Genomic DNA, 26,399 nt, shown 5'->3' with positions numbered 1-26,399 from the left:
TCTGTGGGTGGGTGCATGACCTGTCTAGCCCCTACTTTGGGTACAGCTGGGAAGGTCCTCGGGGTGTGCAGTGCACACATTGGCTACAGCTGGGCGTCTCCCAGCCAGGCCTCTGCAGTTCTAGAACACGCTCTGTCCCCGGAGCTCCTGCAGCCTCTCTGCCTGCCCATCTTCCTGGCTCCCGCTCTGCCTCACTCAGTCCCGGTGTCTCCCTCTCCTTTCTCTCTGAGGGTCTCTAATGCCGTGTGTCTGTCCCTGTCTTTCCTTCCATTCCCTACTGCCTCTGACTTTCTCCCTGTGTTGTAATATGTGTGTGTGTGCACGTGTGTGTGTGTGTGGTGGTGGTGGTGAACGTGTCTGTGTGTGCGCGTGCAGGTGTGATGGTGAACGTGTGTGTCTGTGTGTGTGTGTGCATGTGTGGTGGTGAACGTGTGTGTCTGTGTGTGTGTGTGCATGTGTGGTGGTGAACGTGTGTGTCTGTGTGTGTGCGTGCATGTGTGGTGGTGAACGTGTGTGTCTGTGTGTGCGTCTCCCTCTCTGTGCCTCCGCCACCCCTCTCCAGCTCCCTCTCCCTGTCTGTCTCTCTTGTCAGGAGGCCAGGCTGGGGCCAGAGGGCCGGTGGGATGAGCTCATGCAGCAAGGAGCAGAGCGGTGCTTTGTCAGGAGAGATGGCGGTGCGCTGGGTGTGTGGGCTCTGGAACACGAGCTCAGGCCTGGGGGCAGTGCTGTGCGGTGCGTGCATGTCTGTGTGTGTGTGTGAGAGAGAGAGAGAGACAGAGATGGAGCGTGAGCGCAGAGCAGACACTGCAGCAAACCGCCAAGTCAGGCGTCTCCACGTGGGCCCCTCTGATACCCAGCCCCCAGCTCTTTGTTCTGGTGCAGCCTTTAGCCTGTGTGCTCGCACACGGAAGCACGCGCACACACGCACACGTGGCAGCGTCCTCCTCCTTGGGAAGGTCCTTGGGGGGCAAGGGCCCCCCTGCCTCAATCTAGAAAGTCACCTGCCTTGCACCTCCCCTTGTTCCCCCTCCTTGGCCACAGCAGGCCCACCCTGCTCCCCAGGTTGCTGCATGCCAGCTCTCAGCAATTTGGCAGGCAGTGCTGAAATGTCAACCTCCCTGGCTCCGAGAGGCCCACGTCTGCTGGCTATGTGGGCACCGGGCTCCAGGCAGTCGCCATGTCCAAGGTCCCCAAGAGCCCTCCGTGTGCCTCTGCTATTGTCCTTGAATGACTCAGTCCCCTGAGCTGACCCCTTTGAGCAGCCCAGTGGCGTGTTAAAATAATAGAATAGGGAATGTCAGAACCCACAGGATGGGGAGCCCAAGGCCCAGAGAAAGGGGGACCTGCCCCAGGTCACAGCAAGGCAGGGTGGAGCCCAGAAAAAAGCCTCAGGTGCCCACTGCCTGTCCTCACACCCCTCCTGCCTCCCTGGGCTCCTGCCTGAGAGGTGAGAGGTGAGAGGCATGAGGTTGCTGGCAGAGTGGAAGATGTGAAGAGAGCAGCAGGTCTGGGGGTGCCAGGGTATCCCGGGGGCATCCTGGGAGAGGCGACCAACAGGCATTTGGAGCAGGGACCAGAGAACTCGGGAGAGGTCAGGGCTGGAGAAGGCAGCCCCCGAAACCTCCCAGGAAGAGGAGGCCAGACTTCTTAGGGACAAGCGGAGGGAGTTGTCAGTCACCCGCCTGTGGGCTGGATGTGACCTGCAGACAGCTGAGATCTAACTGGAGGTTTTTAAAAATGCATATTAGTTTCCAGCATTCACTCTTTGCGAGACTGTACTGTCCAGTCAAATGCCTGGCTTCCTTTGAATGGCAACCTTGGCTCCCAGCCTGCCATGGACTGGGTGGAGGCTGACCCCTGGAAAAGGTGCTGAGTTTCCTCCATGTCTCACACCCCAAGCAGTTCCTGAATTTGGAAGCCTGCTGGGCCCTGTGGACATGTGTGTTTCTTACCTCTGTCCTACACACACCCTCACATCCCAGCACTGCAGCCTGAGCCCTGGGCCCAGGGGTGGTAACCCAAGCAAAGTGGATCACTTGCTCTGTGTCGACAACCATCTGCCTGGTCTGGTTTCTCCAGTGCGCTGACAGCCCCTAGACCAGGCGGCCAGCAGACCGCGGGAGGGGGCTGAGGGCGGCCCTGGGCCCCTGGCCAGCCTGGGAGGGGAAGAATTAGGAATGCGATGGGGCCCCGGCCCTGCCCTTGTCGATCTATAGCCTGTGATCCACTCAGGAGAGGCTCAGGAGAATCTTGGACCTCCCTGGAAACCCTCAGTCCCAGGGGGATTTCTGCAGCTCAGAGACAGACCCCAGCCCTGGGGGCAGCCAATGGCAAGTGTCCCACCCCCGCTGGACAGCTGGGATGGGACACAGGCTTCAGAGGCCAGCCAGGTCATTTCACCACTTCCACCCAGGACTCTTTGAGCAGAAAGCTGGTCGTAAACCATTTTCCTCTGTCGTTAAAGACATTCCTTCTTGCTCCCATCCGACTGAATTGGGTGGAGGTGGGAGGGTGGAATTCTCAGATCCCCGCAGTGGTGGTCACAGTCCTGGCCTCTCTTGGCATCCCAGCTCCTATCCTACCTTCACGCCTCCCCCTTGGCCTCTCTGCACCCCCTCTGCCTCTGCCCACCCCAGAGCATGCAGCCGCCTTCCCGTCACCAGCACCAGAGAGGACAAATGGTCCTATTCAGGGACACCCTGCCAGATCTGTCTAAGACAAAGCTGTGCGCAGCTCTGCGTGAAAAACGGCTCGCAGCCGCCCAGCGAGCGGGAGGGATTGGTGGGTGCAAATTGCAGGGGATTTGTGAACGCTTGCTGGCTGCCCCCAGAGACAGCGGGCAGGCGGGCCCTTGCCCTTGAAATGCCAGGCCGCCAGGCTGGGCACCTCGTCAAGGCCAGGGACAGACTTCCTCCTGGACACCAGCCCCCACCCCCACATCTGAGCTCAGCAGAGCTGGGCTGTGGGGGAGGGACTTGGCTTCCTTCCTCCTGCTCAGCCGCCTCTGCACTCCAGGTCAGGTCCTGCTCAGGAAAGGGCTCTGGATTTCATCACCCGGCCCCTGGGAACCGACTTGCAGTCAGCTCTGTTTAAAGGACAGAACCTGTTTATCAGTCATCTTCCATCGGGTCACTGCTGTGGGAGAGGCCACGGGGGCCTCTTATCAGCACACCCATTTTGTAGAGGAGGAAACTGAGGCTCTAACAGGGAAGAGACAGAGCAGTTATCTGAATTCCAGGGCTGGAAGCAGGACCTCCAGATGGAGCAGTGTCCCCCTTCTGAGTAACCCTCCAGGGGAGGGTAACACCTCCAGGGGAGGTGTGCCCCTTCTGAGTAACCCTGAATGAGCAGGTGGGATAGGTCGTCCTGGACTGGTGGCCCTGGGCTCCCTCCTGTTCCCTGGCTCCCTGAGGGCTGAGGCCTGGGATCCAGTGGCCTCACTCTGCTCTTGGGGAAAAAGAACGGCGGCGGGGGTGTGGGGGGGGGCCGCGGGAGGAGCCCATGTGACCGAGGGTTTGTGGACGCAGCGTTCCCAGGCTGAGGAATTGGGGGAGGGGTGTGTGATGGTCCCTGGGGTGACCAGAGTGAACGAGGAGGGGGGCAGTGCCCCAGAAGAATGAGAGGGCAGATTTGGAAATAGCTTCAAGGCACGGAGAGAAACGGGAACTATTTCAGTGGCCACTCTGCAGCCTTGAAAAGTGAGGTCCCTTAAGAATGATTGTACGTACGGAAATGCTTATGACATAATATTAATTTTTTTAGAGGGTAACAAAATGTCATGCTCAGTAAGACCTCAGCTAGGTGCAGAAACAAAATATACATTTGGTTAGGCACAGGAAACAGGAAACAGAAGGGAATATACCAAAATGTCAACTTAGAAATCAGGAATCTATCTGGATGTGGGGAGATCGTCAACTTTGTTTCCCATATTTTCTGCAGGGAGCATGGATTCTGTTGTTAGCAGAAGCCTCCAGGGTGGTTGTGGGTTTCTCTGGAGTTTGGCTGGAGTTTGCAGGGGTTGGGGGAGGGGAGAGCACCCTGGTCTCTAGGCTGGCTCAGCAGTTTCCCCAGCATGGCCTTCTCTGGTTCCCTGAGGGCCCCAGGGGCAGGCCCCTACTTGTAGGGGAGGCTACTCTTCCTGCCTCCCTCTCTTCTCAGGATTAGCTCATCGCTGGCTCCCCACAGAGCCGGGGTGTGCTAGGATACAGCTGCTGGAGATCTGCTTTCCAGGCCTGTCCGGAGGAGAGAGGGTCGGGGGATGAGGGCATCAGCTCACAGCAGGGCTGCCTAGGGGCTGGGACCCCAACAGATCATACAGAACCCTCTCAAGAGGGGACTACTTGTCTTACCTGGATCCTCACCGCTCCAGTCCAGAACCCCAGCCGGGACTCCACACTCAGGATTGGACCACATGATGGGGACGGGGGTCTGTGACGCGATGGGGGAAGGAAAGGCTGCTGGAGGCGCCTCAGTCACATGATGTGTGTCCGAGTCTGGGTTCCCCCAGGTGCAGACCCCACCATGACGTTTCCAGTGCAAGCGATTTATTTGGAAGAGCCCAGAAAACACCAGTAGAGAAGCAGAGAAATGAGATGGGGAAGGGAATGATGTGATTGAAAGAGTGTGATGTGAAGTGCCATACCTGGTGCGGGGAGCTCCTGGAGATGGAGTAGAATGCACCCCTCAGTCAGCCTAAGAGGCCAGAACGAGGAGGTTTTTATCCAGCATCTGGCATCTGTTATTGGCTGGGGTCTCCTTGGGGTCGGGGCGAGTGGATGTACCCTCCAATACACGCCTTGGCGGAGATGCCCGGCAGAGCCACAGTGCCCATGGTCACCCGGGGGTGCGCAGTGAGGCACCCACAACCCCAGCAACAAGTCACGGCCCCCTTTCCATCACCTGCGTCTCATCCTCATCTCACCCTGCCGTATTCCAGTCCCACTCATACTCTGATTGTATGCTTCATGTGGTTGCTTACTTATTTTGACTTCAAGAGGGAAATTTGAAAAGAAAACTTTCTTCTCTCTGTTACCATCTTATCTGGCAAACCAGCCTCCCTGACTATATTTAGATGTTAACTGTCCAGGTAAAGACAGTAGAGAGTGGACCCTGCATCCAGGTATAGCTCCAGGTGCCTGCCCCATGGTAGAGTCTGGGCCAGCTCTCTGCCAGTTAAAAATGGAGCCTGGGATTCAGGAAACTGATACTCTCCTCCCTGAACTAGCAACATCCCCAAAATGGGAAGAGAGCTGATGTAGCAGTGGTTTTCTCGTCTGGTCCCGTGACCACCTTAAGCCATCTCGGGGGCTGCCTCCCCAGTCCACACTTCAGGGTGCTCCAGACAAAGAAGACAGCCCCTGAACAAGGCCGTGGGGGTCTGGGGGCCACCTTCCATCTCCACCTCCCCTGGGCAGGCCATGCTCCCCCACCTTCAGCATCCATTTCTTCCACAGTCTCATGCATCCAGACCATTTCTCTACCTTCACGGCTACAGGAACAATGATGAGGTCAAGGGCGTGGGAATGCCTCTCAAAATAAAAAATACTCAACAGAAATGTTCAGGGCAAGGAACGATAAGCCGTCCTGTGCCAGGCCCACTCCGTGCCAAGCACGGGGGCTACACACACATATAAATGCACCCCACACAGTCCCTGCTCTCGGGGTTTGAAATCAATGCTCCCTTTCTGAGGGTGAGAAATGACAGTTATCCTACACACAGACACAGCCCTTTACACGGCCTTCCTTGTCCAGCCCCATGAGGTCCCCGAGACAGGCTCGAAAGTGAAAACTGAAAGTGTTCATTGCTAAGTCACGTCCAACTCTTCGCGACCCCATGGACTATAGCCTGCCAGGCTCCTCTGTCCATGGGATTCTCCAGGCAAGAATACTGGAGTGGGTTGCCATTTCCTTCTCCAGGGGATCTCCCTGACCCAGGGCTTGAACCCAGGTCTCCCGCATTGCAGGCACAGATTCTTAACCATCTGAGCCACCAGAGAAGCCCAAGGCAGGCTTATTCCCATTTAAAGGGGAGGAGTCTGAGGCTCTGAGGGGTAGGGAGGTGGTCTCAGAGCAGGCAGAAGTGGAGCCAGAGCTGTGGCTATCTCTGCTTCTCTGCTGGTGTCCCCGAGGAGGTACATGGTCTCTGGGGAGATGCAGGACCACAGGATTATAGCCCTTCAGGCACCAAGGTATCACCACCTTCCAGCCACCACCCAGCCTTCCACCACCCAGACCAAAGGTGCATCTGGGACAGAGGTCCTGCCAAAACAGTCTCCACCACCCCACCCTAGGGTGCCCTGAAGATGCCATGGCTGGCCTAGAAGTTAATAAAGCCATGGGCAGCAATTAATTCTGCAGAGGAAAGAGCCAGGTAAGAGGATTAAGGAAGCCAGAGCTTTGGTTTTAAGATGGAGCTTAGCTTTCTCACCCCCAGAGGAAGGATTTCAGGGGATTCAAGGGTGTGAGAATGAAATGGAGCAGGGACTTGGCAGAAAGTGGGCGAGGTGGTTATGGAACTTTTAAGGCATGCATTGCAAGCCACGGCCTTGTAAATACCTTCTGAGTTAGACAGACGGACAGGAATTAACAGCAGTGCAGGTATCATCAGCCTTGCTTATTTAGACTTACAGAGCCCAGGGCAGGGCAGCTGGCTTAAGAAAAGAATCTGATTTATAGCCCCTTTCAATCATGATGATAGCAAATATCTTCTCAGTGTTTTCCCAGTACCAGGCACTGAATGCAACATCTTCAGTGATCCCAGACCCATCTCTGCCCCCATTTTATAGATGAGGAAACTGGGGTTTAGGAAGATTGAGCAATTTGACCAAGGTCTGAATTGTAATTCAAACAAGAATACCTAGTCCTGAAGTCATCAGCTGCCCTTTCCTCTATGTGCAGATTGAAATCAAATTCTGGGAAAGACAGGGTAATGACTCAAGAGAGCTTGTCAAGATCACCTGAACTAGTGCAGGTGGAAATATTAAGTATTTGACAATGATTTGTCCTTGTTGGTGGGTTAAACACCTTCATATCTTTGAGCTCATTCAATACTCATGGTCTCGTGGTTGGTGAGGAGCAGAGAGCCTAGCACTCAGTAAACATTCAGTACATGTCAAGTGTTGTTATCATGGTTTCCTGGTTGGCCCCAATTCCAAATGTTTTTATCTCCAGAAACTATTCAGCTATTTCATGAATGGAGTAGTCGTTAAAAGCATGGACTCTGCAATAGCATGTCTGGTTGTGAAAACCACCCGGACCTCCACTCCCCAGCTGTGTGACCTTGGAAAAGTCACTTAAGCTCTCTGTGCCAAGCTTGCCTCATTCGATAAAAGGGGATACTAATAATGCCTACATCGTAGGTATTAAGTGAGTACATGTATAGTATATGTACATGTATAGTGCTGAGAATGAGGCCTGGCATATACTGAGTATGCTCAGTCATGTCTGACTCTGCGACCCCATGGACTGTAGCTCGCCAGGCTCCTGTCCATGGGATTTTTCAAGCAAGAATACTGGAGTGGGTTGCCATTTCCTTCTCCAGGATGACTTTCCCAACCCAGGGATCGAACCTACATCTCCTGCATTGCAGGTAGATTCTTTACCGCTCAGCCATCGGGGAAGTTCCAAATGCTGTATACATGTTAGCAATCTTATTCCAATGCGTTGGCATTCAGACTTTCTTAGGATGCCTCACATAGCTGGAAGTAGCCTAAAACCCTGTGCCTGACCCTGTGTTGTAGTTTCGGGTCTGGAAAATATGAAACATCTACTTAGATAGGGCCAAAGTCAATGCCAACCGCACCCACCTCCAAGTTGGTAGATAGAGGGTGTTGTTTAGTCACTAAGTCATGTCCGACTCTTTTGCAACCCTATAGCCTGTACCCCGCCAGGCTCCTCTGTCCGTGAGATTTCCCAGGCCAGCACTTTGGAGTAGGATGCCATATCCTTCTCCAGGGAATCTTCTTGACCCAGGGGTAGAACCTGTATCTCCTCCACTGAAGGCAGATGCTTTATCACTGAGCCACCGGGAAACCCAGGTAGGTGAATGGGATCCTATTAACTCAGTCCAGGAAATGGCCCCTTTCTGAGGCTCCAGGACCAGAAGCCCACAGCTGTCTCCAAGACAACAGAGGATCACATGGGGTTAAGACGGCATCTTCTTTTCCCCCAGAAGAGGAGGCTGGGCTCCAGTCAGGGAGGTAGACAGCCTGCTGAGTGGAGAGTAGAGAGCTGGCTGAGGCGGCCTAGGTAGGGCCAGCAGCACCCTGTCTGTGCCTTGGCCTGGGAGGTTTGAGGGCCTCTGTCTCTCCAAGTTTCCCAGCAACCCTTCTCAAAAGTCTTTCAAGAGAAAGTGACATTTAAAGGACCATAATGGCCCAATGGTTAGGACCTGGCATTTCCACTGCAGGGAATAAGGGTTCGATCCCTGGTCGGGGAACTAAGATCCTATATGCTGTGAGGCATGGCCCCACAAAAAAATAAAATTCAAATTAAAAAATAAAATACCGTTTCCCTGGTGGCTCAGATGGTAAAAAACCCACCTGCAATACGGGAGACCTAGGTTCGATCCCTGGCTCAGGAGGATACCCTGGACAAGGGAATGGCTGTCTACCCACTCCAGTATTCTTGCCTGGAGAATTCCATGGACAGAGGAGCCTGACAGGCTACAGTCCATGGAGTCGCAAAGAGTCAGACATGACTGAAGGACTAACATTTTCGCTACTACTACTTATAGAGCTCTTGTTTCATGCCAGGCTCTATGCTGGGTATTTTATGAACATCAGCACTGATTCTCATGACAAACCAACCCATTTTACAGATCAGAAAACTGATAGACAAAGAAATTTATTCACTTGCCCAAATCCTTTTGTGTAACAAGGTGAGGAATGAGTGGATAGATGGCACTCACCAGATAGATATTTGGACGGTTGAGACTAAAGAAAAGATGAAAACAAGCAAGAGAATCAGGTTGATGATGTAGACCAGCCTGCCCCACCTCCAAGCCTCACTCCTTCTTCTGTTCCTCCATGGCTGCTGTACCTTCTCTCTCATGGATCAGGCTCATTGTGAGTGTCATGCTCGGCCTGTCCCCGGGGCAATCTGACCCTGGTCAACAGACCCCCATCCTCTTGCCCCTCATAAGCTACCCAAGTCACGTGCACAGCAGAGCAAGGGCTTAGGAGGAACCAGGCCCTGGAAACTGTAGTCTTAGCCTGCAGGTTCCCAGCCTGGTCTCCACACTTTCAGTGGCCCTTGAGTCAGGTCCAGCCAGCTGCTGGAACAGCACTGGTCTCAGGACAAGCAGAGAAAAAGATCTAGAAGCCACAGGCAGGGCAGTGTGGGACAGGGGTCCAAGCTCAGGTTTAAGCATCAAGCTGACCTGGGCTCAGCTCAGCTCCATCACTTCCGTGCTACATGTGACCCCAGCTGTATCTCCCAGTCTCTCACAAAGCGATAAGTACAAAGTACTTAACTCAAGCTGGCATCTCAGAAGGGCTTCGTACATAACCATTTTGATTATTACATCCTGCATTACAGTACAGTCTCTAAAACCTACTTGCTGCGTGAGTTTATGCAAATCACTTCACTTTTCTAAGCTTGGGGTCCCAAAGATCTAGAATCCGGGTCTCCTGGCTGGAGCGGCAGCAATTCTGTTTCCTTGGCAACCCAGCTGCCTCTCAAGGGACCATCTGGATCACGTCGTCCTGGCAAGGTGCTGCCCAGGCAACCAGGTGTTTGTGTTCTGCAGTGGAAGCTCTGCAAGGTGGTAATTCCTCTCACTGGGGACAGGGTGGTGGCCAGGCAGGTGGCTGGAAGGAATCCTCGCTGCCTCAGTCACTGCCTGCCCTTGCTATTCCTGGTGCACAGAGAAACCGACTCCAGAGCTTGGGAACTCTAGCCAATGACTTTCCTTGAGGAGCTATTAACAGATGCTTCATTATATTCCTCCGCACATTTTCTGGCTTGTCGAGGCTGGCCAGGTGGAAAACGCTGCCTGGGGCTGGACTCCTGTAGGGAATTCCAAAAGACCCAGTCTCACCTGTTTGGGATGAAAAGCCACTATTGTCTCTGGCAGGAAACAGGAATTACTAGCGGGGAAAAATTTGGAGCCTGCCTTTGAAACAGGCACATAATTATAATAACAGCAGAAACTTGGGTGCAAAGGATAAACTAATTCACCCCTTCCACAGACGTGCATGGGCAACTATTATATGCAGACTTCATGAATGGCACTCAGGTAACCTTGAGTGAATGAAGTCGCTCAGTCGTGTCCGACTCTGCGACCCCATGGGCTGTAGCCTAACCAGGTTCCTCCATCCATGGGATTTTCCAGGCAAGAATCCTGGAGTGGGTTGCCATTTCCTTCTCCAGGAGATCTTCCCAACCCAGGGATTGAACCCAGGTCTCCTGTATTGTAGGCAGACGCTTTACCATCTGAGCCACCAGGGAAGATCAAGATTGTCTATATCCGTGAGAAGCTCACAGACCCGGACAGCTTAAGAAAAAACACAATGTCAACAGACCCACTTCAGCCAAGGGAGAAGCTGAAGGGGAGGAGGGGTGGTATGCAGAATCCCCTGGGGCCAGCCACTTCCAGCAGCAAGCTCTCCCAACCCAGAGCTGCTAGAAAAATCAGGAACAGTTCAGGGACACCCTGGGCTCTGCCAGCACTTCACACAAGTGAGAGCTTTGACTTTTCCAACAGCCCATGAGGGAGAGCTCTGTCCCCTTTTACAGATGGGGAAAACTGAGGCTCAGAAGAGTGAAGGCCACGCCTAGATTCACAGAGCTGGGGAGTAGGCGAGCTGAGATCAGAACTGGGCCTGTATCCACCATGCATCCTCTCGGGGCGGTGAAGGGGGACCCCCGCTCTCCTGGTGGGCTGTCAGGAGCAGCTCCATCGCCTGGAAGCATGCAACCGCTCTCTCTGTGATGAATACAATAAAATAATCCTCCATCTCTGTCCTTCTGGCTCCTTCTCTTTTTCTCTTTCCTTCTGCCCATGTTGCCCCCCACTTCACGCCCCCTCCCTCTCTCCTTCCCCCTTCCTGCCCTCTCGTTTCTTCTCTCTCCCCCGCAGGTCCTCCCCTCTCCTTTCCTCTCGCCTTCATTTCCTTTGTCTTTCCTTTCCCCTTGGGACCACAGCTCCATGCACCATTGCTACCGCTGGCTGCAGTTCAGCTCTGCCGAGGTGTCACCTGCAGCCTCTTGCTCCGTCCTCAGGTTCACTGTCCTTGGGGGCACCGCCCAGTCCACCCCCAGACTGCCCAGCCCTGGGACGCACCCCCAGAAATAAATGCCTGCTGCTGTCTGGCGCTGTCCCCCTCCTGAGTACCCTCAGCCGAGGAAGTGACATAATTGCATGTTTTCCCATTTCCTCCAGGCTCCGTGTGGTCCCGAGCCCACTCTCAGATGTGCCGCCCAGATGTTTAGAATCACTGCCGCCCAATTAAGCGTCTGCCGGGAGGCCGGGAGGCAAGGGGCCGCGTGCGTGTGAAGGGCCCACGTCTGTGCAGACGGGGCCAGGAAGAGAGAAAATGGGAGCTCGCCCTCCCCAGGCACAGACGGCGGGAAATTGTTTGCCATCGAGCTCCATGGGGGAGCCGAGTGCTGGCAAGTGTGGCGAGCCGCCCGCCCCGTGTGTGACTGTGAGCCGCGCCTCAGCATCTCTGGGGAGAGACTAGCCTACCCCCTGGGACAGGGCTTCTGCGTCTGGTTCTTTCCTCTCACCCCAAACAGAGAGAGAACTGTGAGGGGGAAAGACAACCGAGGAGAAGGGCACCGCCCCTCTAGAGAGAGAGGACAGAGAGCGGAGAGGTGGCCCCTTCCATGGGGTCTGTTCCCTCCCAAGCGCTGCTGGTGCCCCAGTCTGGCCAAGGCTAGATGTCTGAGTTCAGGTCCCAGGCCTCCTCCTGGTACAGAAGGGCTTCCTCAGCTTGGAAGATCCACATGTCCACAGGGCAGGAGGTGATGTCAAGAGCGATGGCATCAGGAAATACAGGATGACTTGGGGATCAGAGAGCCCAGCACCACCAGTGGGCAGCCACGGCATGGGGGGCCACCTGAGGCCGCGTGAGACACATACCCACAACTGCCAGGGCTTCCGATTCCATGACAGATCTCCTGAGGCTTTAACATTGTCATGCATCTCCTATTTAAGACCCAGCGCTGGCCAGTCTAGCTGGGCCTGAGGGCTGGCTCTCAGGTGGCCAATGGGGGCTTGGAACTTAGATCATTCAGGACCAAGTGGGGACAGATTGATTCATGGCTGCTAGGAGGAGGGGCCTGTCTGTGGAGTCTATGGTGCTATGTCATCGTCATTGAGTACAGAAAGAGACCTCATGCTATGTCCGCAGGGGAGGGCTGACAGTGAGGAGCACCTGAACGGGGTGGAGTGGGGCAACAGGACCTCTGAAGGGTAGAAATCACCCATGTGGCTTGTCTAGCCGTGGACGCAGGCCACCCTGGGTTTGCATCTTGTTCCCTGCTTTCAAGCTGTGTGACTTCGGGTACCTGACATAACCTCTCTGAGCCTTAGCAGTAGTACCAGGAAACGGGATGATAGCCATACCTCCCTCCCAGTTGTCTGTGGTGTCTGGGGTGTTGAGAATTAGTAGATGATGTGGCGGAAGCTGTGCCTTGCGCGTGGTGAAGACTCAGTATCCATTTGCCATACATAGCGCAGCAAGACAGGTGGGTGGAGAGTACCCTCTCCCAAAAAATGAGCTGTGGGAGGAAGAAGGCTGGGTCGGGGAGGAGGATACTGTGTCCTGGAGAGAAAGGGGGAAGCAGGAGGACAGTGCCCTTGTGGAGGACAGTGGGTGTATAATAAGGATAAATAGTATCTGTAGTAGTATCGATTTAATTGCCACTGATACTGTTGGATGTGATTGTCAGACTGCAGAGGGCCTTCCCGAATCACCTGGCCTATTTTTATCTGAGGGGAGACTGGCACAGAGACGGGGCAATGTCCCCAGCATCCCTCATGGTGCCAGGGGCACGACCCGCCTGATAACAGCTGTTGTTGTTTAGTTGGTCAGTCGTGTCTGACTCTTTTGTGACCCCATGGACTGTAGCCCACCAGGCTCCTCTGTCTGTGGGATTTCCCAGGCAAGAATACTGGAGTGGGTTGCTATTCCCTTCTCCAACAGATCTTCCCAACGTAGGAACTGAACCCACGTCTCCTGCATAGTCAGGCGGATTCTTTACCAGTGAGCCACCAGGGAAGCCCTAGCCTGATACAGTGCTTAACATAGATACTCTTCCCATTACTAGCAGGAGCACTGTTACTCCCAGGACAGCTACTCTTACTGCTATTGCTATTACTCACACTAGCCGATTGCTACTAGTGCTACCATTATTTTACTACTACTATGAATCAATTAAGTGAAGTTTTATTGAGTTCTTACCATGTTCCAGACGCTAGGCAAAATACTGCACAGACTTCCTCTCCTTTCATCTTTATAAAAATATTGAGAAGAAACGGAGACTCAGGTTAATTACTTGCTCAAGGCCACACAATTAGCAAGTGGCAGGGCTAGAATTAGACCCAGGCAGTCCCGCTCCTGCACACTTGGGTACCAGGTCAGACCGCCTTATAGAAAAAGGAAGGAGGCTTGACAACCCCGAGCCTGGATGAATGGAAGCCTGGATGCACCTGGAGAGTAGGGCTGCACGGGGATTAGCTCACTGGGCAGCTGCCTTTGTGGAGGGATCTAATAGTCTGTCTCCTGCCTTGTTTCACAAGACCTGAAATTCCGCTTTTCACATGATTTTCTTTGGATTAAATTGCATGTCCCTCTGTCATTGAGCCTTGTCCATTCAGTCTGTCATTTGATAAGAGCGTGGTGAGGGGTGGTAAGGCCAGGTCCCAGACTCAGGCAATCCTAGATTCCCGTTCTAGCTGCTTGCAGGCTGGGCGACCCTGGGCCGGTCCCTTCATCGCCCATCTCCCAGTGGTGGGACGTCACATCTGAAGCGCCCAGCCCAGGGCCCCACAGAGTGGCTCCTCTGTGCTTCCCCGTGACTCCGCAGGGCCCTGGTCATACCCCCAGGCACAGCACTCCTTACAGATGAGGCCCCCATTCCCAAGGCCCAGGCCAGTGATGGCAAGAAACCAATAGACTGCATATAGAAAAAAAAAACCCAGAATTCAGAGGCCGTTCATCCATTCGTTCAGCAAACAAGCATGGAGCACCCCTGCGTCCTGGACCTATGCTGAATGCCTGGATCACGTGAGTGAGCCCAGTGCAATCCTTACCTTCTAGGAGCTCAGGGCTTGATAGAGAGGACAAACTTGGGATAAACGCCCTCCAGTGATGATATAATCGTTATGACCGGCTCTATAGGAGCCGAGGGGGGCAGGGGGACTGAGCCTCGGAGCTTAGAGAAAGCTTTCTCAAGGAAATGATTCTCACAGAAAGGCTCCCAGGAGAAAGTCTGCCCAAAGAGAAGGACAGAGAAAGGCATTTCAGGTAGAGGAAACAGCATGTGCAAAGGCCCTGGGTGCAGAAGGAATGTGGCTTCACCTGTTCTTTCTGTTTTTTCTGACTTTGTGCAAGATGCTTCTCTCTGAGCCTCAGTTTCCTCACCTGTAGAATGAGAACTGTTGCCCCCAGCTTCCCAGGGTTCCAGGCAACTGAGAGCTTAAAGGATATGAAGGTGCGGGTGCTGGCACTGTCCCCCTAAATGCCTAGGGAAGCTGGAGGCTGCCTCTTGGCTCCTGGCTTCCAACCACCCCTGACACTTGAGGCTTCTGTTGGTACTGATTGTTCCTCCTCACAATTAGGTAATGAGGCCAAATTCAATTACACACCACGCTCCCAGGTCTGTCTGAGGCCCAAGGGGGGCTTGGGCTCCCTTTGCTGGGATGGGGGAAGGGACAGCTGGAGTCCTGCTCCCAGAGTTGGGCTTTCCTACCATGCATCCCAAACTACTGCCTGCACCCCAGATGTGGAAACTGAGCCAGGGAAGAGGCTCAGCTGCTTAGCCCCAAACCTCAGGGCTGATTTTTTTCCTCCTCGACAGCCCCAACCCAAGCTGAGGGCCCATGGCTTGTCCCACACCTCAAATTCATCACAGGGGTCCTGGCTCCTCTCCCCCTGGACAAGACCCCCCACGTCAAGATTTAGATTCCCTGCCATCCTTGGACTTGTGGCAGTTTCTCCTCCCAGCTACATACTGGTACCAGCCACTATTCAACACTGTGATTGGCATATGAATTCAGAGAGAGAACACACCTCCAGTAAAGTTGGATGAACCAGGGTTTGTAAATGTCTTTGAGGCACCTGCTGGAGGCATCCAGACAGGGGCAACCGTGGTTGAGGCTAGCACACAGGTGCTCTCAGAGACCATGCGTAAGGGCCTTGAGTGCCAATCTAAGGCGCTTGAATTTGAACTTGATCCTGACAGCCCTGGGGAGCCAGGGAAGGTTTTAGACAGAGTGATGTGATCATATTTGCTTTTGAGAAAGCCCAGGGTAGAGAAGGGACCTAGACCAGAGGCAGGAAACCAGGTTGGAGGCTGTTCTCCCAGTCAAGAAACTATGGAGGTGAAATTGTGATATATGCAGAAAGAAAGGGATGGATGGGGACTTTCCAGATATGCCCACCCTGGCTGCCTACAGGTTGGCCCTGGGAAGCTCATTTGGTGATATGGTGGCTCAGTGGTAAAAGAATCCGCCTGCCAATGCAGGAGAGACCGGTTGGATCCCTGGGTCAGAAAGATCCTTTGGAGGAAAAAATGACAACCCACTCTGGTATTCTTGCCTGGTGAAGCCCATGGACAGAGATTCCCGGCGGGCTGCAGTCTGTGGTGTCGCAAAAGAGTCAGCCACGCCTGAGCGTGCACACACAGTTGTTCTATGATTGCCTCACGAGTTATTGCTTCTGAAGATGACGCACAATGCTTTTCAGGGTGGGCAAAGTCTTAACTTTGAATTCACTTAATTCTAAAATGAGAGTGGTTGTATGGGGGTGTTTATTTCTCTTAGCAAACTCCTTGCAGAACAATTATGGCATGCAGAAAATTAAAAAGAAATTAAAGAATAGCTGAAATCTAACTTCCATGGGATAATAACTTGATGAATAACCATTATTCAACAAATGCGTGTTAAGCACCTACTGTGTTCCAAGTATGAGCCACTAGGGATTCAGCAGTGATCAAAACACAAGATTTCTGTCCTCATGGAACTCACAGTCTACCAAAACTGATGTGCTTATATTTACTTGGAATCATCTCTAGATTACTTATAAATCCTAGTACAATGCAAAAGCTAAGTAAATCATTATAAATACAATGTAAATGCTATGTTAATCGTTGCCAACATGTAGTGAGTTCAAGTTTTGCCTTTTGGAACTTTTTGAAAAAAAAGTTTTTTCAAAATATTCTTGATCCACGACTGCTTGAATCCACAGACGCAGCGTCCATGGTTATGGAGGGCAGACTATATCGTAAGCATCTTGCTTAGCCTGCTCCATCCTTTACAGGAAATCAGTGGGGGTCAGATCAATAGTGCCACTTCTTGAGGCCTTCCCAGCCAGAACTGGGGAGACAAGTGCCCCCAGCAGAAATGTCCTGCATTTGCACTAGATGTCTTCACTGGGTGGAGAAGCTGTGGCCCGGAGAGACATACTGACCTGCCCTTGGTCACACAGCAAACCCCCAAGCCCCTCTCCCAGGCAGCATCTGTCTCAGTGTGGGACTTGGCTTCTGGCTGAGGGGTGTGCTGTTCTCGCCTGCTGAGCTCAGCTCTGCGGATCCTGATTTCAACATCAGGCCTCCCACTCCTTGCCTTGCCCTGGCGGCCACTTTGGATTTCCCCCAGATGTTCCTGTGTGGCCTGTCTGCTCACGTCCAGAGGCCCTGGGGGTGGGGGACACCTGGGGACCACACTGCATGAGTGCGGGAAGTCACTGGATCCCCGGGGCTGCCGTGAGCAGGGGCATGGGGCTGAAAGGAGCAGGTGCCTGCAGGGTGTTCTCTCCCACGGGACTGTCAGGAGAGGCGGTGGGCAGAACACCAGAGGACGCAGGGTTCCTGGTGAGCTTTAATGGGCTTAGGAAGTTCATAAAACTGCTGTACTGCTGCCCAAGATGCACTGAGGTGCTTGGGCATGCTTCTCAAGCACCCTCCTCTCTTCTTACCTATCACAGCACCACAGAACCAAGAGGGCCTCAGAAACATAAGCCTACCATTGCGGGAATCCCCTCTCCATCCTCACACCTTGGATGACAAGGTGTTCACTGCCACCATGGGTAACTCTGTCAGGAGCTCCTTCCTTCTTCTGAGCCCAAGCCTATCTTCTTTTGATGCCCACATCTATCTTCCTGGTGCACGTGACCCCCACTGTGGATGAGGAAAGGACAAAGGTCCAGGGTCTGGTCCCCAACCTCCCTGTGAGGAGGGGGAAGAACAGAGTGGGGCAGGCCATCCCCATCTGAATCCCAGCTCATAGAAGGAGACAGTGCATGGCCAAGAGCCCTTTAGAATGGTGAGTCCTCATGTGTCTAGGACTTTACAATTTGCAGAACACACCCTTGACATTACCGTTGGTGGAAACACAACATGGTAAGATGGCTTGGGGCTCTGGAATAAGCCAGAAGCCCTGGATTTAGTCTTATCTCTACCACTAACTGGCTGTGTGACTGGAGGAAGCCCTGGTCCCTCTCTGAGCCTCAGTTTCCTCATCTGAAAATTAAGACTAGGCTCTCTTTACTCCAGTGCTAAGTGAGTTGGTGGTTCCAAACACGCAAGCAGAGGCTCTGCAGGGAAGGGTGCTGCATGTAACAGGCTGTGCAGGTTTCCGGGCACCCTGGAGTCAAGTGGTTGTTGGGGCAGCCTGATTCAGCCTTGCCGGCCCCCACCCGCCGCAGCCTTGAGTCAGAGTGTCCGGACTGAAATCCTTCCCCCATCCCAGCTCCATTTCTTCCTCCACAGAGTGGAGGACAGCACCCTCCTGGTGCCTGCACGAGTCTTTGTCTGGGGAGCATCAGGAGTGAAGTTGGCTGCCCCAGCCCAGACAGGGAGGTGTGTCGCCCAGCCAGGCATGCAGAGAGACCAACAGCTACAGAAGGAAGGGAAATTGCCTTTCCAACTGCAGAGAGTTCATGTCAGTCCAACTGGGGGGCTGTCCGGAAGCCCCCCCGGAGAAGCAATAAAACCCCAGGAGTGCTGAGGCATGGACATTCGAGCTGCCTTGGCCGTCCCATCCCTTCAAAGGCGACTCCAAAAATCAATGGGAAGAGATTCATTAGGGGCCTGGGTGGTGAGCTCCTCACCACCTCTGGCAGCCCCTTTGCTGACCTGAGCTTCCTGTCTGCACAGGCAGCTTCCACTGAGAACATCCCACGTTCTGGCAGACAGTACGTCAGGGACCCAGTCTCTGAGCAGCATCAGAGGGCAGAAGCAGGGCACCACAGACCCTACTGTTCACTCGTTCATTCCCTCATTCTTTTATTCATTCAGGTTGCTGGTCTGTGCTTCATTCACGCAGCAGATATCAAGCATCTGCTTGGCATAGTTTAGATCCTATCAATAAAACATGTACAAAACAGACAAAAGTTGCCTTTGGCAGGGAGCTTGACTTCTACCAAGGGAGACAGGGGTACCAAGAGAAATAATTGGAATAATTGATTATCAATCAAGGAAGACCCTAAGTCAGGGAGGAGTGGTAGCCACTGAGGAGGGCCCGCAGCTTTGAGCAGAGTGGCTGAGCAAGGCTTCCTGAGATTCGGGTGTCCCCTGGGTGGAGGCCTGCGGGAGGCGGGAAGTGAGTCTGGCCACCTGGAAAAGAGTGCTGGGGGTGTCTGCAGCCTGAAGTCCGGGAGACTGGAAGGAAATGAGGTCGGGAGGCGACAGGGACCCGGTCAGTCAGAGTCCTGTGGGGCCCCATAAAGACGTGGAATTTTGCCACTGACTGAGCCGGAGCGGTTTAAGCAGAGGAATGATGAGCTGTGAACTTGGGTTTCGGCAGCGTCGCCACGCGTATCAGGTTGTGGAGACGCCATAACAAAGTAGCCCAGGAGCAGCCTAAACAACAAGGGTTGTTGTCTCGCGGCTCTGGAGGCCAGAAGTCTGAGATCCACGTGTCGTGGTGGCAGGGCTGTGTTCCCGCAGAAGGCACGAGGGAAGGACCTCTGCCAGGCTCCTCTCTGGGCCTCTGGTAGTTTCCCGGCTCCTGAGAGCAGAACTCCAATCCTCACACAGCACTTTCCCTGGGTGCATGTCTGTCTTTGTGTCCAAATTTCTACTTTTTATCAAAACACCAGCCATATGGGGTTAGCTGCTGCTGCTGTTTGGTCACTCAGTCGTGTCTGACTCTGCGACCCCATGGACTGTAGCCCACCAGACTCCTCTGTCTATGGAATTTTCCAGGCAAGAATACTGGAATGGGTTGCCATTTCCTTCTCTAGGGGATCTTCCCAACCCAGGGATCGAACCCACATCTCCTTCATTGGTAGACGGACTCTTTACCACTGAGCCACCTGGGAAGCCCTATGACGTTAGGGTCCACCCTAATGAACTCATTTTAACTCGATCATCTGTTGTCCTGTTTCCAGAAAAGGTCATATTCACAGGAACTGGGGGTTAGCACTTCAGCATCTTTTGGAGATGTGGGGACCCACAACCCTGTGGCCTCTCAGCCTCTTGAGAATGATCGCTGTATCTCTTTGGTCCTCCCCGGCACCTGGTATTTGCTGGCCTCGCTTCTATTTTACAAAGGAGGAGGTAGAGATTCAAGGAAGCCAAAGTGACTTGTCCAAGGCCATCAGCTAGTCAGTGCTTGTTTCCTAAGCCTTGGCCTCCAAATCCGGGCACATCTCCTCCCTCCACAACTCCTCAGCTAGCAAAGACATGGTCAGTGCCTTCCCGTCTTTGCTGAAATCCCTCCGACCTCTCTGTGTAGCTGAGAGGCTGTGGACATCCCCGTGACATGGGCAGACAGCCTGGGTGTGGCTGCCTTCCCAGCTGCGTGGGTGGAGGGGCAGGCAGCAGCTCTTAAAGGCAGAAGCCACCTGAGGGCCCATTTCAGGCCTGGTTTCTGGGTTCCCGCCCCCGTCCTCTCTCCTTCTCCAGTCTGGCAGGAGGCTTTCCTGGATCCCCGATAACCTCACGACCGTGGGGCTTCTCAGAGGTGCCCATCGAGTGTGGGGCAGGGGTTGGTTTTGTTTTCTTAACGAAATGATTGTAAGATTTGGGCTGATGCCAAATACAGACTGCTGGGAATGCAGCCTGAGTGGGGGATGAGGGCCCCACTGTGGGATACCTCCAGGAAGGGTGGGGAGCAGTGACAGGAAGTTCAGAGCCAGGGAAGTCTCATTCTCCACTGTCACCCCCATCCCCCCTTCAGGTGGAGCCCTGGACAAGCCAGAATGCAGGGTGGATGGTTAAATCGCACAGAGGCTAAACAGGAAAAAAGAAATACAAAGAAAGTAGACATTTCCTTATATGTAATATGGTGTGCTGGAAAGAATATGAGTCAGGGAGACACGACTCTTATCACAGTTCTAACTCACTGTGTGACTTTGATGATCACTCTCTGGAGTCCCATCTTGGGAATACAATCTGAAGGTTACTGGTGCAGACTTTATAGCCAGATGGCCGGTTAGTTTAAATCCTTCTGCCAGTTGTCTAACCCTCTCTGTGCCTCACTGTTCTCCTCTGCAGTGCGGAATTAATCATACTTCATCAGAGAGGCTTTGGGTGAGGATGGCATGTTGATACTTGGAAAGTGCCTAGAACTGTGCCTGGCACTGGCAGACACTCTGACATCAGGATCTCTGTATGACTGTGGACAGAGGAGAGGCCTGGAGCCAGCTTGGAACTCTCAGCTGGGTGTCCCCAGTGGGATTGTGCCCTCCCACTGTCCCTGTGTGTGGGTAGGGGCCCCAGGGCTGGCTGAGATTCCTGCATTGGCTGGCTGGGAGCCGAACCTCAGCTGGGCCTTCCTTCTTTGAGATTGTATGTGCAGAATCAGGGAGGCTGCCCAGGGTGAAGGAGGGAGGGAAAGAGGCAGAGGTAACAGGTTTAGTGAAGGACACGGGAGTTTGTGTCTTGACCCCTCAGAGGTGGGCAGAAGCCCCAGGAGAAGGTCCCTGAAGGCAGAGTGCCTGAATCAACTCACGCCCAGTGCAGCTGCTTGAGTCTTCCTGGGGCAACTGAGCTGGCAGTGAGACAAATGCCCCATGGCCAGTTATCCCCCATATGTGTGTGTGCCTTTTCTGAACCCACTCCATGCCCCACACGCCCCTCCAAGCACCCCGAGAAGGCCCAGTTGTGTGGAGACAGATGGCCAAGCAGCTCCCAAGGCCTGAGCTCATGCCGACCACACTCCCATGGACACCACACGGGGCCTCCTTGTCTATTTCACTCTCCTTGCTGAGTGCTGGCAGAGAAGGCAATGGCAACCCACTCCAGTACTCTTGCCTGGAAAATCCCACGGACGGAGGAGCCTGTAAGGCTGCAGTCCATGGGGTCGCGAAGAGTCAGACACGACTGAAGTGACTTAGCAGAAGCAGCAGCAGCAGCTGAGTGCTAGAGCCTGCATGGATGACATCCTTGAGTCACTGGGATCCTTGTTGAAACCTGCTGAATCAGCAAGCCCTGCCTGAGGAAGACCTGGCTCGGGGTGACTCTGGGGTTCATTGTTCTGCTTCTCAGTCTCAGTTGGAGGGAACTGGGGCTTTGTATGTCCCTAGCCACCTCCACCTCCCCCCGCAAAGCCTTGCAGAGGAGGTCACCCTGCCTTGGGCCTGGGAACCACTTCTCCACTCACGGGGGACCTACATCCAGTGGCTTTGCTCTTTCATACTCATTGGCCTGGGCTGGAACAGGATCCAGGAGCCCATCCCTCTAGAGGTGAGCTCAGGAGGCCTGGAAGAAGCTCCTCCCACACGCCAGACTCCACCATAGAGTCACCCTCCGTGGCCTGGGTGGTCCTGTGGAGGTGAGCTCCACACGACAGGCTCCCCAGATGGGTGAAACACCCTCCCTCCCCCGCCCTCCAGTGCAAGCCACGGCTGCCTTCCCGGCTGCAGTGCTGTGATTTATTGGCGGCTCCTCCTCGCCAGGGCCCACGGCAGGAGGAGTTCAAACACCCACAAGAAAAGCCACCAGCTATTGATCCCCGAATCGGGCTTCCCAAGCGCTCCCGGGCATTCATCAAGGAGCCTTGGCGCTGGGGCCGCAGCTCTCCCTTTCTTCTTCCTTCCTTCTGCCTCCCAAGTCATTCCCCCAGGCTGTGCCCCCCTCGCCGAGGTCACTCGGAGAGCTCGCCAGTGACTGCGTGCAGAGGTGGAGAGCGCCTTTGTCTGCTGCCTCTTTCCTGTAGATCCTTATCAAGGCAGGCGCCCAGGGGGTGGAGCGGGCCACTTTGGACCTTGGGCTTTTAAGAAAATCTTTGGAAGTTAGAGAAGTGGAGTTGGAATGTAGAATAAGTAGGGGGATGCCTTTCTGAAGCAGGAACTGGTCGGAGTATCCATGTTTCTCTAGGCTCTGGGCTGTAGTATTAAGAGCTTGCTAACCAAGTGGGGCTGGAATGGGACCAAGCAGGTCTTGAAATTAGCATGTGAAAACCCTAGCTTTGGCCTGGAGGCCTTCTGTGCGGGCTGGTGAATGGATTGTTGAAAACAATTTGTTTTCCTAATTACATAAATCTGCTAGCAGAGTATTTACCTTTTTTTTTTTCCCTCTCACCTGGGGAAAGTCTGTTGGTCCCAGGCCTGTGAAGTTTAAATAAGCATATCAATACTCTTCTCTCACCCTACCTTGGGGCTCCTTCAAGAATGGGTTCTGGGGAGAGCGGAGAGATAGGGGAGGGGAAGGGGTGGGACTGTTACTATTCCCAGGCTGGGCCTCCAGGTCTGTATTTCTCAGGTATTCCTCCGCTCCGTTCCAGACCAAATTCTGGTTCAACCTACAGGAGTGGTTTTTCTGAATTCAGTGCCTAGAGCCACACAGGTACCAATGTATACAGAGTATTTCAAGAATGAATCCGGAAGTTCCAAACATTAGGGTCCTTGGTGGCTCCCAAGGCACTAAGGACCAGGCAAATATTGTGAACTATCATTGCACAGAACTTCTGGGGGGAAAGAATCCAGAAGACGGGTGTTTCGGGTATTTGAGGTCTTGATGACTTGGGTTCTGTATCATCGAGGTTTGAGCCCTGACATCCTATTAAAACCAGATTTGTGTTAGAAAAACGGGTCTTAGAGACATCCATTTCAATGTTTTCTTCTGAAAAGTGGACCAAACTGTCGTGTCTCCTCTGCTTCTGGGTGTCACTGCTGAGCACTGGGATTTGGATAGGAGTCTGTGTTCTACGGGATCTGCAAAGCGAATTGGACCAACCAAAGAGAAGAATGGGAAGGTCTTCACTGGCCCCAAGGCTCTTCCCTCATGGGCTCTCAAACCCCTCTGTAGCTACTTGGGAAGGCAGGTCCTCCAATGGATGTCTCAGTGAATAAATGACTGTCCCTAAAGAAGCCATTGTAACTCAGGATGAGGGGAGGCTCCTCCGAGGATGGGAGACTGAGCAAAGCCTGGAATTTGGACAAAGCAGGAAAGTCCTTATGCTGGCTGCCCCCGGGTTGGCCCTGCAGGAAGGTAATGCCAATTAATCTCTCTTGCAGGAAGCTAGCTCTTGTCCAAAGGCAGCAAGTTATGAAGTATGAATTAATCCATTTAACCAGCCCCTCAGAGGGAAAGCCCATGACAACTGCATTTCCAAATGCCATCTCTGAAAGTGATATTTCAAGTGGCAGTGGGTGGGATTAGAGCCTGCTAACGATTTATGTCAAACAGGGAGCAAGAACATAATTTCTAGATAAGTGATTTGTTTCAGGCACTTCCAGGGCTGGCAGTAGGACAGACAGGAAGGTTTCCGGGCCAGCCAGAGCTCAGACTGAAAATAGGGGGCTGGTAATGGGGAATGAAGGAAGGAGAACAGGAGAAGCTAAGTCAACGGCTAGCAGACCTGGTCAGTTTCCCATGATCGCAAGGAGAGCAGTACAGGGAAGTCTCATATAGAGGGGATTTTCAAGACAATTCTGGCTGGCTTTCATTAGAGTGAAAGATGGGGCCCCACTTACCTTCCTAATTGTTTGGGCAGTTAGGTTGCCATTCAAGAAACTTTCACTGAGAGAGGGCGGGGCTGGGGGAAAGGGGCTTAAAATAAAGTTTGTCCCAAAGAGGATCGCGGTGATGGGAAGTGCCTACGAAAGAAGGAGCGAAGAATCCTTTGGGGTGGCAGGGCGGCGGTTTGGTTTCCAAGGGTGTCTGCTCAGCTCAGCGCCAGGAGCCCTTGCGACAGACAGGCTGGAAGGAAGAGGCCGCGGCCACCACAGGATGCAATGTCAGAAGGCAGCAGCTCCCAGGGCGGGGCAGGGCCGCGCGCAGCCGCCACCCCCGGCTTCCCTACCGCTGGTTCCAGGGCGCAGAGACTCCCCGAAGTCAGAGAGCTCGAGCGTACGTGCGCCCGCTCACCCTGCCTCGGGGAATCCCAGGGGTGCCAGGGGCCTCTGTGCCAGGGAAGATGCCAGACCGCCTGCCTTCTCCGCCCCTTAGCCCGTTCCGAAAATCCTTTAAACCAGGTCACAATCCGGATGCCCCAGTCCCGCCCCGCCCCCTCTCCTCCCGCGGGGCCGAGGCCGCCTCCAGGCCTGCTCCCTCCTCCGCCCCCACCCGGCCTTGGACCCTTATTAGCAAGACCACTTGGGAGGATTCTCCTGGGGGGCAGGAGACACCCGAAGTCATCCACCGGCTGTGCCTTCCCGGCGGCCCCCTTGGGCGGCAGCGTTCCGGGAGACCCACTCGTACAAGTGTTGCTTCCAATTAATTGCCTAGGCGGGGGAGGGAAGGGGGCCTGTCGCCGCCCCCGCCCGGAGGCTGGAGCGCCGCTCGTCGGGTCGTGCGTTCGCTTAGCGGCGGCGTGCACCAGCACCACCCCTGCGTGCAAGTTTGAAATGTGAGCTGCCTCAGATTCATACTCGCTCGCGCTCCCTCGCAGCAAAGTGGCTGGGCTGACGGTCTGCGCGCGCGAGTGAGTGCGGGCGGCGGGCTGCGGGGCGGGGGTGCGGACGGCGAGACTAGCGGGGCGGGGAGGGCGCGCGCGAGCCAGGGCTCCCTGGAGACGCCGAGGCAGGTCTGCTAGCCTTTCATCTTTCTCCCGCGCTCCTCCTCCTCCCACCCCTCCCCCAGCCGCGGCGCGCCCGGCCTCCCCGGAGCCCCCAGCCCCACGCGGACGCAAGCAGGGTGGGTGGTCGCGCCGGCGGGGTGCGGGAGCGCCGCGCAGGGCGCGGGCCGTGGGAAGTTTCGCCGGCGCGCCCTGTGCGCCCCCGCCCCCGCGCGCCCCCGGCCCATCCCCGTCCCCGGAGGGCTGTCGCTTGCGCCCGGGCGCGCGGCTGGCTGCCTCCTCGGCGGCGGCGGCCCCATTAGCAGAGCCTCCGACTGTGATTGGCTTCGCCCGGGAAGCTGGAGACGGGCGATGAATAATTGATGTGTGCGGTGCGGTAGCCGGACGGCGGCGGCGGTGGCGGGCAGCAGCGAGCGGGAGCGCGGGAGCCGGAGCGCCCTCGGAGCGGGCAGCTCGGAGCGAGCGGGCGCCGGAGCCGCCCGGGCCCCCGCGCCGCCGCCGCCGCCCCGGCGCGGAGCGGGGATGCAGGCGGCGCCCGCTGCCTGCACGCAGCCTTTGTTCCACGCCGGCTGAACCCTGCCCGGAGTCGCTCGCTGCGGCCGCCCCCGGCCGGGGCCCAGCCCGCTGCGGGCGCCAGGGCGGGATCGCGGCCGGTGCAACTTCCAGGTAAGTGCGGGACTGGAGGGTCGGCGCCGGGGCGCCCGCGGGTCGGGCCGGGCTCCCTCCGGGAGCGGGGGTGAGTGTGCGTGCCTGTGTGTGACAGAGAAGGGCCGGTGCATTGTGGGTAGCGCCGTGTGCTGCATGGTGTCAGCCCGAGGCTTGGCGGCGAGAGTGGCACCGGCGTGCACCGGGCCGTTTTGTGCGCTCATACAGGGGCCCCTCATTTTCTCTGGGGCCCGGGGCCAGGTTGCTTCCCCTCCCACCACCCCCGCCACTCTCGAAGGTGAAGTGTTGGCTCTCCAGCAGACATTTTACAAGGCTGCGTCCCCAATTGGCTGCTGCTATTGCAAAAATCTGAATGGGCCAGGAAGCCTTCCGCGGAGACAGTGGCCGAGGGTCCTTAACTTCAAGCTGCTCCTTTGTCAGGATGCAGCCCTGATGCTGACAGCGCCCAGAGACCCCGATGGGCGCTGGTGGTGCCACCATTGCTGCAGGGTGCCCTTCCGAGAGGTGGTGGGTGCAGAACATACTTCTGACAAATGTTTGCTGGGAGGCGGGCTGGAGGAAGAGAGATGGGTCTGCACCAGAGAGCAGGAAGGGGCCTTTC

The 26,399-nt window shown here is 54.9% G+C and overlaps 1 protein-coding gene across 6 annotated transcripts in view; it reads left to right on the top strand.

The window, feature by feature from the left end:
- ZMIZ1 (zinc finger MIZ-type containing 1) overlaps positions 1-26,399 on the top strand; it is a 150,905-nt gene that overhangs the window by 56,566 nt on the left and 67,940 nt on the right. Inside the window, exon 1 of one of the 6 annotated variants that reach the window (XM_070364793.1) lies at positions 24,775-25,039. The exons of the other annotated variants lie outside the window; for them this stretch is intronic. The gene's annotated coding sequence lies outside the window, so the exon portion shown is untranslated. Of the gene's footprint in view, positions 1-24,774; positions 25,040-26,399 lie in introns of those variants that run through there. 6 annotated transcript variants of the gene reach the window in all.

The sequence above is a fragment of the Bos mutus genome, chromosome 28 (genome assembly GCF_027580195.1).
Source record: "Bos mutus isolate GX-2022 chromosome 28, NWIPB_WYAK_1.1, whole genome shotgun sequence".
Classification (NCBI taxonomy): domain Eukaryota; kingdom Metazoa; phylum Chordata; class Mammalia; order Artiodactyla; family Bovidae; genus Bos; species Bos mutus.
This window is presented reverse-complemented; position numbering and strand designations above follow the sequence as displayed.